Source organism: Talpa occidentalis, unplaced genomic scaffold (assembly GCF_014898055.3).
Source record: "Talpa occidentalis isolate TD23 unplaced genomic scaffold, MPIMG_talOcc4v2.1 talOcc4.15, whole genome shotgun sequence".
Taxonomy (NCBI): Eukaryota; Metazoa; Chordata; class Mammalia; order Eulipotyphla; family Talpidae; genus Talpa; species Talpa occidentalis.
Window position 1 is genome coordinate 29,972,968 of NW_023601543.1, and position 13,152 is coordinate 29,986,119.

Consider the following 13,152-nt stretch of genomic DNA (forward strand, 5'->3'; position numbering starts at 1 on the left):
CCTACATCTACACTGTCCAATATGACAACCACTAGAAACATGTAGTTAAGTACTTGAAATGTGCCCAGTAAAACTTAGGAACTAAATTTTTAATTTTATTTAATTTTAATTAAGTCAAATTAAAATTTATATAGACATACATGGCTAGTATCTATTGTATTGCACAGTGCACTCTGTAGGATTAAAAAAAATCAGGATTGCTGAAAATTAGAGGGAAAAAGTAAATAGAAATCTAAGAATAGAAACTCTATAATGAAGGTGGTACAGATTTTCCGTCCTTGGCCCGGTGTTCAACTTATTTATCATTGTTTTATGTGACTACATGAAAGACATGCATATAACTTTTGTTGATGACTCCAAACTGGAAAGAATTATTAATATATAGGTTGACAGAAATTTTCCTGGATCTGGCACTCCAAGGTTAGAGCAGAAGGGGAGTAGAGCTGAGACATAAGGTAGTCTTGGGTTAGTTCAAAGAAAGGTTCCTGAGGCCAGGACAGGGTAAGGGAGACAAGCAATAAATTGGGCATAGGTTTGGGAGGCAGTGAAGCAGACAAGCTGAGAAGATAAAACTAAAGATGAGACTGGAGCTGACAGGAAGCTAGAATGATGAATGAGCAGGGGGTTAGGAAAGGGAGGTAGGGGGCAAACTGAAAAGGAGCAAAGTGGAAGCACAAATGAAGGCCAGTTCGTGCTGGTTGTTGGTTGCCTTGTTCTTCCTGTTGTTTTTGCTTATGGTGTTTTGCATTCCCTCTGGGCAAGACTAGAACATTAAAATAGCAGAGCTATTCTGTAGAGAACCAGACTGTGCAAGAGCCTGGCCTAAACCACCCAGAGGACATTTATAGATATAAACATGAAACTTTGCACCTTCATTTAAAAAACAATTCCATAAGCACAGGAAGTGAAAAACTTAAAAGGATAATATGAATCTTGCATTACAGAGAGACCACGCTGCCTAGTAAAGTATCCAAATCAAGGACAGATTTCTTAGTTACACCCAAGTAAAGACATCTGAAGAGGTGTGATTATTTCAAAGTAGTACATTTTGAAACAAGTAAATAGTCTTCAAGCTAGGGGAAGTAGGATATTAAATAATTTAGAAACCATGGCATATTCAGAAAGATTGAGAAAGCTTAGAGAAGCTCAGAAAGATTAAGATGGAGTAGCTATCCTCACATATTTTAATGGTAAGTTATAAAAAAGAAGGATCAGTGAATAGAAGCTACAATAAAATAAAATTCAAGCAACTTAATGAACATTCTAATAATTATCATCGTAAAGAAATATCTCCTTGATGAAGAAGACAGTTTTCCTTAACTAAAAATTTTCCAAAATGAGAGTAAATGATCATCAGCCCTAGATTTGTATAAAGAACTCACCGATTAGAAAACATTTTGTTCTAAAGCAACTCTAAGTCTTTTCCAATTCTGAGAAGAGGAGCAACTACTAACCTTTCCCTCTATGTATTGTGGTCTCTGGCTATTTACCAGAAGAAATGGCTATTATGTTTCCAACTTAGGGGCATGTACTTTCTTTAAGTCACACCCATGAAACTACAATTTATATAAAGGCACAGAACAAATGCTACACTTGGTTGGAACAGCAGAGACATAACCAGCTATTTTTATACGTAGAGCAAGTGCCAAGCAATGCAAACATTGCCACCACTCCTCTCTCACTTGAACTCCTGCCCACCCCAGGCGTTACCATGCAAAGTGCACCCTCCTCATAATCTGTGAATAGCTACTCCCATCTCTTCTTTGTAGTATTGGAACATACAGAGAGATTTTAGGGTCAGATATTATGTTTGTGTGGGGAGCAGGGGTTGTATGTCATCCCCTGGGGAGTGTGGCTGAGTAACTGCTACTTACAGGATCATAAGTTATGGAACAAATCAATCTATTATTCCTCTTACATCTTTGTTTCCAGGAGGAATCTGTGAAAGAGAATGGTGCTCCATTAGTATCCTTAGTACCCAAGGAGGATACTAAGAATACAAAGATGGTACTTTAAAATATTGTTTCCATTTATTGGATTTTTAAAAATTACAATAATCACACAAACATGTAGTAAAACATGTAGTAAAAAAAGTTCATAATTGCCTCCCCTCGCCTTCTCATACCATTGGGATAATCAGTGTTTACAGTCTAGGTTTTATCTTTCTATACTTTTGTCTTTGCTCATACAAATATGTGCAAAGACACACAAACATAATATCTTTTTCTCTATTTATTAAAATAAAAAGAGTGAATCATAGTATACATATTATGTAGCAACTTTCTTTATTTCACTTAATATACTATAGATGTGCAAACATAAAGATCAAACAATATTTTAAGTGACTGATAAGTTTGCTTACATAAGACCTAAAACATTTACTGCTCTTGGAAAAATATTTGCAACACATATAACCAACAAGTGTTTAATATCACTGATAGACAAGCGTTACTACAAATTGGTAGAGAAAAAGAAACCCTCCAATGGGAAAAATGAGCAAAAGCATTTGCAGAAGATACACAAGTAACTAACAAATATATGAACACTTGCTTGATTTCACATAAGCCAAGGAAATGTAGATGCAAAGAAAAGACACATTTCATAAAAACTTGTAGAAGTAATACAACTTCATCATAAAAAACAGTGTAATAGTAAAACTATATAGTGGTATATAAAGAAAAACATAATAGTTCCACTGTTTCCCTTACAGTCTCACTTCCCATGAGGTAATCCTACTTACTATTGACCATTCTATTCACTATGCTCTTACAAACATAAACCTGTAACAAAGGTTATGTTAAATAAAATTGGGGTTTCCTAAATATATTGCCTTTCAACCTACTTTTCCAACAATTTTTAGTACACTTTCCTAGCCTATGTGCAAAAATCCAGCTCATTATTTTAGTTACATGATATTCCATAGGATAGACCTATTATCATTTATCCAAACTATTGGTGTACTTTCAAGTAGTTTTCAGATTTGCTTTGTGAATAGTTTTTAACAAATATCCTTAGAGATAGAGCCTATGTGCTGATGTTTATATTCTCTAGTACAGATTTCCAAAACAAAAAAAATTCTGTATCAAAGGTTATTCACATTAAAAAATTTTAATAGCTATTTACACATTTCCTTCCAAAATATTTGATAGCAAATGCATTCCCACCAGCAGTTTATGAGTTCTCATATCTCCACACATTTGCTCCATAGATGATGCCAATTTTTTTTCTTGCTTTTTTTTTAAATAGCAGTGGGATTTCCATGCTGCTTGGCTCATAAGGAATTACAAGCTGACCAATATTCATGCATATGAGAATTCTTCTGATTTTATAACAAGCCCAAAAATAAGAGATATATGTTACTCAGCTTCGTATACTTAAAATGGAGGGGATGGTACAGAGATTTCCAATGTACTCTTTGACTCCACACATGCATGGTCTCCCTCATTATCAACATCCCCCCCTCCCAGAGTGGTACATGTGGTATATATATTCCAATTGATAAGTTTACATTGATAGATTATAATCACCCAAAGACTATATGTTAGGGTTCACTTTTGGTGTTATGTAATCGGTGGATTTGGACTTTAAAATGTAACAACAGCACAGATCCAAACGATAAAATTTTGGTCCTTGTTCTTTGAATTATAATGTACTCTAATTGGACTCAGACATATACATGGGAATTTGAGATTACCTTAACCAACAGTTCTTAACTGGGGACATATGAAGTGTAAGACAGCAATAGACACATTCTCCTCTCTTGCTGACAACTGCTGATAAAATCCAATTCTCTTTGATTTCAAGTGGAAAAAGCAGAGGTCCAAGAGGATATATCAAATGCCTAAGGTCATCTTGTCATGAGTGGCAGAAGAGGACTGGAATAAGACAGGACCCCTCCCAGAATAGCATTCTCTCCACCTTCCACCCAGAACCCAAAAGGTTTTGTATTATATAGGCAGACTCTTTACACATGGTGTTGCCTAGAACTTCTTCCTTTCTTCATTCCTGAGTTAAAACTGGCTGTCAACCCTTAGTTTCTCATCTTTTTTTTTTTTTTCTAAATCTCACTGTTACTTTACTTTTTTTGAGATAACATTGTTTTACAACATTGTATATAACTGAGAGATACACAATCACACCTTTCAGGTGTATGTTACCACACCACACCCATCACCACGACACCCATAGTCCTCTACCATAGTCCAATGTGCCCCTCCCAACTTTGTTCTCCCCTTTCTCCCACCCCCTCTGGCATCCACAATAGTACAGTCATGTTTCTAGAGTTTGTTATTGATTTGGTTTATCTAATCCTTTTATTTTGTTTTCCTATATTCTATATGCGGGTGACACCATCAAGTATTTCTTTCTCCTCACTTATATTGCTTAGCATTATCCTTACCAGTCTCACCCATGTTGTCCCAAAAGTGAAGTTTTAATCTTTTTATAGCTGAATAGTATTCCATTGCATTTATGTACCATATTGTCCTATCCACTTATCTGTAAATGGGTGCTTAGTTTGTTTCTATAGCTTAGCAATTGTAAGTAGTGCTGCAATGAACATTGGAGTGCGTATATCCCTTCAAATAAGTTTTTTTTTTGTGTGTTCTTCAGGTATATACCTAGGAGTGGAATTGCTGGATTCTATGGTACATCTACCTTTAATATTTTGAGACATCTCCATATTATTTCCCATAGGGGCCGGAAAAGCCTACATTCCCACCAACAGTATATGACAGCTAATTTTTCTCCACATCTTCACCAACATTTATTTCTGGTCATTTTGATGTTGGGCGTTTTCACAGGTGTGAGGAGTTATCTTATTGTGGTTGTCATTTGCATTTCCCTGTCTATAAGTGATGATGAGCATTTCTTCAAGTGTCTGTTTCTGTTACCCATATGTATGTCTTCTTTGTAGAAGCAACTATTTAACTTTTTTGCTCATTTTTTGATTTAGTTATTTGTTTTGTTTTTCTTGAGTTGTATGAGTTCTTTGTAGATCTTGGATATCAGCCTCTCATCAGATGAATGGTGTGCAAATATTTTCTCTCATTCAATAAGGTGTCTTCTTGTTTTAATGAAAGTTTCTTTCACTGTACAGAAATTTTTTAGCTTATGTAGTTCTATTTGTTTATTTTTTATTTTGTTTCCCTTGCTGTTGGAGATGAAATCACCTAATTGAAACCTATGTTGTGTAGTGTTTTGCCTATGTTTACTACTATGAATTTTATGGTTTCAGGTGTTATATCTATGTCTTTAATCCATTTTGAGTTAATTTTTGCATATGAGATGGTGGTCAGTTTCATTCTTTTGATGTGGCTGTCCAGTTGCCCCAGTACCATTTATTAAAGAATATTTCCTTTCTCCAATGTATAATCTTGGCTCTTTTGTTGTCCATATACATGTAGGCTTATTTACGGGCTTTCAATTCTATTCCGTTTTTCTGTGTGGTTGTTTTTATTCCAGTACCATACTGTTTTGATTGCTCTAGCATTGAAGTATAGTTTAAAGTCTGGAAATGTGATGCCACCATTCTTCCTCTTTTTATTTTTTGGTCAGGATTGCTTTGGCTATTTGGAGTCTTTTGTGGTTCCATTTTAATTTCAGTAATGTTTGTTGTATTTCTTTGAAGAATGCCATTAAAACTTTTTTAGGGATTGCATTGAAACTGTGTATTACTTTAGGTAAAATGGTCATCTTAGCAATGTGAATTCTTCCAATCCATGAGCAGGGAATATCTTTCAATTTCTTTGTATCTTTTATTTCTTTTAACATTGCCTTATAGTTTTCTTTGCACAGGCCATTCATCTCTTTTATTAAGTTTACTCCTAGGTATTTTAATTTTTTTGGATGCAATTGTAAATGGAATTATTTTACTTCTTTACCTTGGATTCATTTTATATCCTTTTGCCTAATTGCTCTAGCTAGGGCTTCCAATACTATGTTGCATAGCAGTGGTGAAAGTGGGTGGATGCATCACAGTTTATTCACTCACCTAATGAAGGAAATCTTGGTTGCTTCCAAGTTTTAGCTATTGTAAATAAAGTTGCTATAAACATCTGTGTCAAGGTTTTTGTACAGATAAGAGATTCTGATTTGGGGGGAGTGTTAAATATCAAGAAGAGCAATCGTTGAGAGAATTTTAATTGTGTCAGAAACCACCAAACCGTGTTCAAAAGAGTCTCTACCATGTAGACTTAGTTTGTCAATCACCGTGAAATAACTGTTGAAAGTTTGATTGGGACTGCATTGAATCTCTAGATCAAGTTCGTAGGAACTGGTATCTTGGCAATTTGGAAACTTCCTATCCATGAACACAAACTATCTCTCCATTTATTTAGTTCTTCTTTGATTTAATTAATCAGATTTATGTACTTTTCCTCATATAGATCTTATACATCTATTGTAAGATTTATGTAGGTACTCCACTGGCAAGGATCCTAATGTAACTGGTATTGAGTTTTAAGTTTCAAATTCAACTGGTTTATTATTGGTGTATAAGAAAGCTGTTGACATTTGTACATTAACCTTTTGTTTTACAACCTGTCTATACTAATTTATAGTTGCAAGAATTTTTCTGTCAATTCTTTTGGATATACTACTTACATTCTCATGTTATCTATGAACAAAGATAGTTTTCTCTCTTCTCAATTTGAATACCCTTGATTTCATTTCTTGTATTATTGCATTAACTTGAGCTTCTTAGAGGAGACATCTTTGCTTTCTTCCTGGTCATACATAGTGAGAAAGTTTCATTTCTCACCATTAAGCATAATGTTACTTTTATGGGTTTTGTAGCTATTCTTTATCAAATTGAGAAAGTTCCTGTCTGCTTTGATTTTATTGAGAGATTTTATCATGAACAAAGTGTTGGATTTTCTCAAATTCTTTTTCTTCTTTTGACTGTTTCTTTCTTCCCCTTTAGGAAGAATAGATAATAACAATGGGCTGGAGTTAAGTATTTCCCTTGCTCCAGATAAGTTAGTTCCTGATTGTACTCTGACAGGTTAGGCTTTGTTTAACTAGCTTCCTGTGAGGTTGAAACTTGTTAAGATGAAAAGAGAATTCTAGTGTATTTCAAAATAGTTTCTTTACCCTTCCTTGTACTGGAGGCATGAGGGTATTTTCCTTTGATATTTTACTATGAGAACCTTTTTGAGCTCCAGGAGGTAAAATTCAGAATGTCATGGGGACCCCTATGACTGAATCCCCCTGCAGATTTTAACTCACAGAATTTTCCAACTGAGCCTCTATAAATTCCTCATATACAGTTCAGGTTTTCCTACTATGACACTGGTTCCTCTGCCAGTTTCCGTTCATGAATCTGTCCCTGAAGACTGCAATACCCTGTATTCACCTGCCTTTCTCTCCAATCTGAGGGTCAGTGGTTTGCCCTGTGTCCTCCCTCCTCTTAGTATCCAAGAAGAGCTGTTGATTTTTCAGTAGGCTCAGCTTTTTACTTACTAGGATACAATGGTGAATTCTGAACTCCTCACATATGTAACTGAATCTTGAATCTATGGGTCTTTTTCTTTCAAGAGTAATGGGTATGGAATGGAGTTTGAATGGTGGGAAGAAGTCTTCAAATATAGCACAATATTATATTATTGAGGCCTATCACTAATTTCATTTTATCTACCTGAAGAATTCTTGGTTTCAATGAATTCCTTGTTTGTGACAATCATAGCACATCTGGCAAACTCATAAGACTTACAAATAACACTGGCACTATGCCAACTATAATTTAGCATCAACATTTTTACATAGTATCTGGCCAGGCTAGCATGATAACCATAGTTTCACTAAAAAATTAAGCTGTTGGGCCTCCCCTGGTGGCGCAGGCGGTTGAACGCAGCGCTGTGAAGCTGTCTGCATTCTGTGAAGCTGTCCGCAGCCAGTGCAGCGTGCGTTCCATCCTGGCCAGCTGGGGAGAATCCCACATGGCGGGGCAGACCTCTCCTGTCTCGCCTGCTGCTCCCCTCAAAAGTGTATTTCTGTCAATCTGCTGTAGTGGCGGGAAGACATGGAGCAGGATCTCTATGATCTGAGCAGATGGGGTAAAGGAGGAGTGAGTCCTGGAGCCCTCGGTGGCTTTTCCGCTTTTATTGGGATTTACCAGGTACAAGGCTGGCAAGGGGTGCTGCGGAGGCTGGCAGGCCTCCTGGCCCCCAGCAAGTCTTTACTCTTTCTGGGCTCTCCGGCCTTCTCTGGTTCTATCTGCTTCTCTGCTCTGGTAGTTCTGCTTCTACTGTTCGTTCTGCTGGCATCCCCGTGATGCTGCCCTTATAAGACCAGTCTCTCAGCCCAGGTATACTCACTTACGCATGCCCACACCATACTCCAGGTGCCCACCTTCAGGCATGCATTCAGGACCGCAAGGATCCACAATCAATCCTAATGGCGGGAGGGCAGAAAAGCCTGATACTTTATTTACCCTACATCTGCCTGTTCTGTTCCCTGCTCTGTCTCAGGTGAATCCACCCACCCTCCCGCACATCTGGCTTGTACCCCAGTTCTTGTTTGCATGAATAAATTAATTTTTCAAAAAAGAATTAAGTTGTTACTGTAGTAATATGCTTTTACAAGATTGTTGTAGAGATTGGCATCTACTGAAAAGATAACACTGGGGCTAATTTGGGGATGAGAGAGTTACAAATATTGAATGGTTTTCCAGATTTTAGCTTAGAGTTTTTGAATTATATGTTATTAAAAACATCAGAATTGTCACACTGAAGCAGAGATATAGGGGTACTATAGCATCAAAGGACAGTGACCAGTTAGAGGACAGGTCACTCTGTGGGGTTTCACCCATAAGCACAATTGCAAGACCACTCAGGCTCAGGGAACAACAACGGTGGGGTTTATTTAACAAACAGGGCAAACAAAGGGTTTCTAAGGGCATAGGTGGCAGGCTATCTCACCCCAGAGAGTGTCCACAGAGTCCAGAAGTCCCAAACCGAGGGTTGCCTGCTCATGATGGTGCTGTCCTGCCAACAAGGGCTGGAGCATGTGGCACACCAGCAAGCAACAGGTCAAGATCCAACTCACCGCAGCTGGAGCTGGTCACAGGCGGGGCCGCTGAGATGATGAGAAGCCCACAGCAACAGTCTGAAAGTATGGACAACACTGGATACCGGGCCAGATAACAATGGAGGCAGCAGCTCTGGGAGGCAGTGCCAGAAGATCAGATACACCCTGTTAACAGCTCTCAAAAGTGACCCAGACACCGTACTGATCACCTGTCAACAGTGCTGGGCAGCACTGGCCAGTAGTGCTGGTCATCTGGTCACCAGAAGCAGTGTTAGAAACACCAGCGTTACAGATGTTTGTGAGTTGTTGGCCCACAGCAGCAATAAATAGCTCTTTGAGACACCAGGCAGTGGCAGCAGCAGGAGCAGAGGCAGGTCCAGCTACCCGGTAGCTGTGAAGCTTTTCAGCTCCTCTCTTCAGAGTTTGGCTGCTGGATACTTCTTTATTTTTTTATTCTATCTTTCTTTCTTTCAAGGCCAGGAATAGAGCAGGAGTCTGGGAGTCCGGGTGATCTAAGTTGCCTCTTGCCCTGCCTTCTATCCTCTCTCAGCTTTCCCCACCTTAGTTGATACTTGCCCGAGGGCACCATTTTCAATTCTAAGTGACCAACTGGAGCATTTTAGGACCAATTAGCCCATCTGGGACTGAAAAATTAACTAATGAGCTGATGAACTTGCTTACACCCCATTGGTCCAGTCTTTGATCCAGGTGCCAAATATAAAAAGGCTAGTGCCCGGCCAGTCATCAAGCCCTGCCAGCACCTGACCTCCTTGTCCAGGAGGCTCTGGAAGGCCTGGGTGCCGCCCTCAGTCTGGGCAGCCAGTGGGAAACTCCCCCTAGGCCTTGCATTCAAACCTGACTGATGCCCACAAGCAGCAACTTCTGGTGCGGTGTGGGCAGGGAAAACTCACCACTGCCTTAGCAATGGCTCCTGCTGCTTAGCCTAAAAGGGAGAGAGGCAGCCTTACCCTGCAGCCCACCTGTGGGGCCCCGGTTTCAACACGGGGCTCTTTCATGGACCATACAGTCTAGCATTTTGTCTCAGACCCAGAAAAGATTATTTGTAATTGCTTTCATTTATTGAATTTTTCAAACATGACAGGCACTGTGATGTTTCACATTCATCATCTCATGAATTCTAGGAGGATACAGCTAATATCTCAACTTTTTGCATAAGAAAACTGAGTCTTACAGAGGTTAAGTAATTTGTTCAAGGCAGAGTGAGGACTTGAACCCAATTTTGTGAAAATTTAAAGCTATTATGATCTATAGCAGGGGTTGGCATTTTTTTCCCTACAGATGGTCATATAATAAATATTTTTGGCTTTATAGATTGTAGCGGCTTCTCCTGGCATCCCTGTGACGCCGCCCTTAAAAGCACAGTCTTAGCTCAGCTGAATCCCATCTACCTATGCCCACACCCTATTCCAGGTGCCCGCCATCAGGCATGCATTCAGGACAAGGATCCATCATCTATTCTGATGGCGGAAGGGCAGAAAAGCCTGACATTTTCTTTACCCTACAGTCCACCCCCTCAGGGTTTTCTGCCATACAGTCTATACATATATACAATTTTCTAAGCAAACAAACAATGCAGCCACGGCCCACAAAAGCAAATACATCAAATATAACAAATACAATATAACAAAATACAACAGAACACAAATAAGTCCAGGCAGGGCACCAACCTAGTGCAAAAGACAATTATTGGTACCAGCAGATGAGCCACCAAATCTGCTGCCAAAGGCACTGCTCATACGAGGGAGGGGAACCACTCATGGCATCTACTGTAACACTCCAGGAGCCGTTAGGCTTCCTGGCCTTCTCTGGCTGTAGTCTCGGCTACAAGGCACACACAGCATCCACCCCCAGGATGCACTAGCTCTGGGATTGGCAATTTTATTTTGTTGGGGGTAATCGCCAACCCTCAGGGTTTCTGTCTGCAGTCGCTCCAACACTCGGCCTTCACAGCCAACAATGCACTCGCAGACCCCTGCACTCAGGCCAACTCACTGCACAGGCACATGGGTCGGGGATCAAAACTCTACATTTGGCTTGGGCTCCACCCCAAGCCACGTTCCCCACCTGTCCCCCAAGGACAGGTTCCTCAGCTCCTCACCCTCACTCAAGAATGAGCAGGGCATCACCCACAGGTGATTTTATGAGACTCACAGTTCTTCAGCATACCCAGGCTGCTTAACAGCCGCTTAGGGCTTCTCAACTTAGCATCAGCACCAGCTTTTGCCTTCTTAGTTGACTTTTCTCCTCCACCTGGCTGCTGGGCATGTGCAGGCTGCTTTTGGCCATCAAGGCCCACTGGCCACCCCCAGATTCTCAAAAAAAAAAAAAAAAAAAAAAAAACAAAAAAACATAACCTGCCAAGGTCCTCCGCCTTCTGGCGGGATTGTCAGTCCAAGTTTATCAGTCCATGTCCATCAGTTGAAGTCCATTGGCCTCTCCCTGCATCAGCACCAGCGAGCGCTGAATCGTGGTCCTCTCCTCCCCGACGATTCTGCTGCCTCAGGGTCATTGGCCGGTCCTTTAGGGTGTCATTGGATGGTTCTCTCGGGCGTCTCCTTCACGCCAGGTCTCGTCCTGTAGCTCGTGGATGTATCCATCTTCTGTACCGCCATGGCGCCTCCAGCGTCGTCACAGGCACACAGTCTGTTCTCCTTAGTCCCTCCAGGTCTTCGGAGGGCTCCATAACCGTCTGCATGGATCTTGCCGACTTACGCCAATTGTAGCGGCTTCTCCTGGCATCCCCGTGACGCCGCCCTTAAAAAGCACAGTCTTAGCCCAGGTGAATCCCATCTATCTATGCCCACACCCTATTCCAGGTGCCCGCCATCAGGCATGCATTCAGGACAAGGATCCATCATCTATCCTGATGGCGGGAGGGCAGAAAAGCCGATATTTTATTTACCCTACAATAGATGAATCAGTCTCTGTTATAACTACTTGACTGCTGTTGTAATATGAAAGTAGCCATATACATTATGCAAACAAATGATAGTGATGTATTCCATTGGACCTTTATTTGCTGACAATGAAATTTATTTTTTTTAAAGATTTATTTATGCATACAAGAACTGGGTGTAAACCAGAGGTGGGGCGGGGGTGAGAGGATTCACCAGAAACAAAATGGGGAGCAGAACAGGCAGATCTATGAAACACAGTGCTGAGGGGAGCAGCAGGGGGGCAGGAGAGGTCTGCTGCGCCATGTGGGTTGCTCTCTGGCCGGCTGGGGATCTAACTTGTGCTGCAGTGGCTGGCCATAGCTTGATAGCGCTGTCTTTAACCTCTGTGCCACCAGGGAGGCCCAGACAATGAAATTTAAATGCAACATAGTTTTCATGTATCGTGAAATATGGTTTTCTTTTTATCAACCATTGAAATATGTAAAAACCATGCTTAGCTTGCTCATGGATCATACAAAAACAGGTGGTGGTCCAGATTTGGTTCTTGGGGCCATAGTGTGCTGACTCCTAATCTATGGCATCTCAAAGGTTGCAGAGACTATCAACCACATAATTGAAAGATTTCATCAGCCACCCTGCTCTCCTTAATAGCTCATGATGGATCAGTTCTTCATGCACACATGTAAGCCTTTTTTGGAGATAAGTGGTCTATTTAGTCTCATATATGCGATGGTTTTATCGGGTACAAAGCTATCATTTTCTAAGGATCTGTTCCATTATTCTAGCATTCATTGAACAAGCCTCTGTTTATTGGATTCTTTTATTTCTTAATCCAGCTTTTCTTTTTTTTTTAAATATTTATTTTTATTTATTTATACAAGCACAGAGTACAGTCAGAAGTGCGGGAGGGTGAGAGAATTCACCAGAGCCAGAGCAGGGAGCAGAGCAGGCAGACTGAAGTACACTGCTGAGGGAAGCAGCGGGCAGCAGGAGAGGTCTGCGCGCCATGTGGGACCCTCCTCGGGTGGCCAGGAGCAGCCGGGGATCGAACCGGCGCTGCAGATGCTGCAGGCAGCTTCGCAACCCAGCGCTCAACCGCTGCACCACCGGGGAGGCCCAATCCAGCTTTTCTTTATTTCACATGCCACGCCAAAGTTTTGTTGACCATGCCAACATTTTATAACATAGTCATCCTCCAACAGCTTAA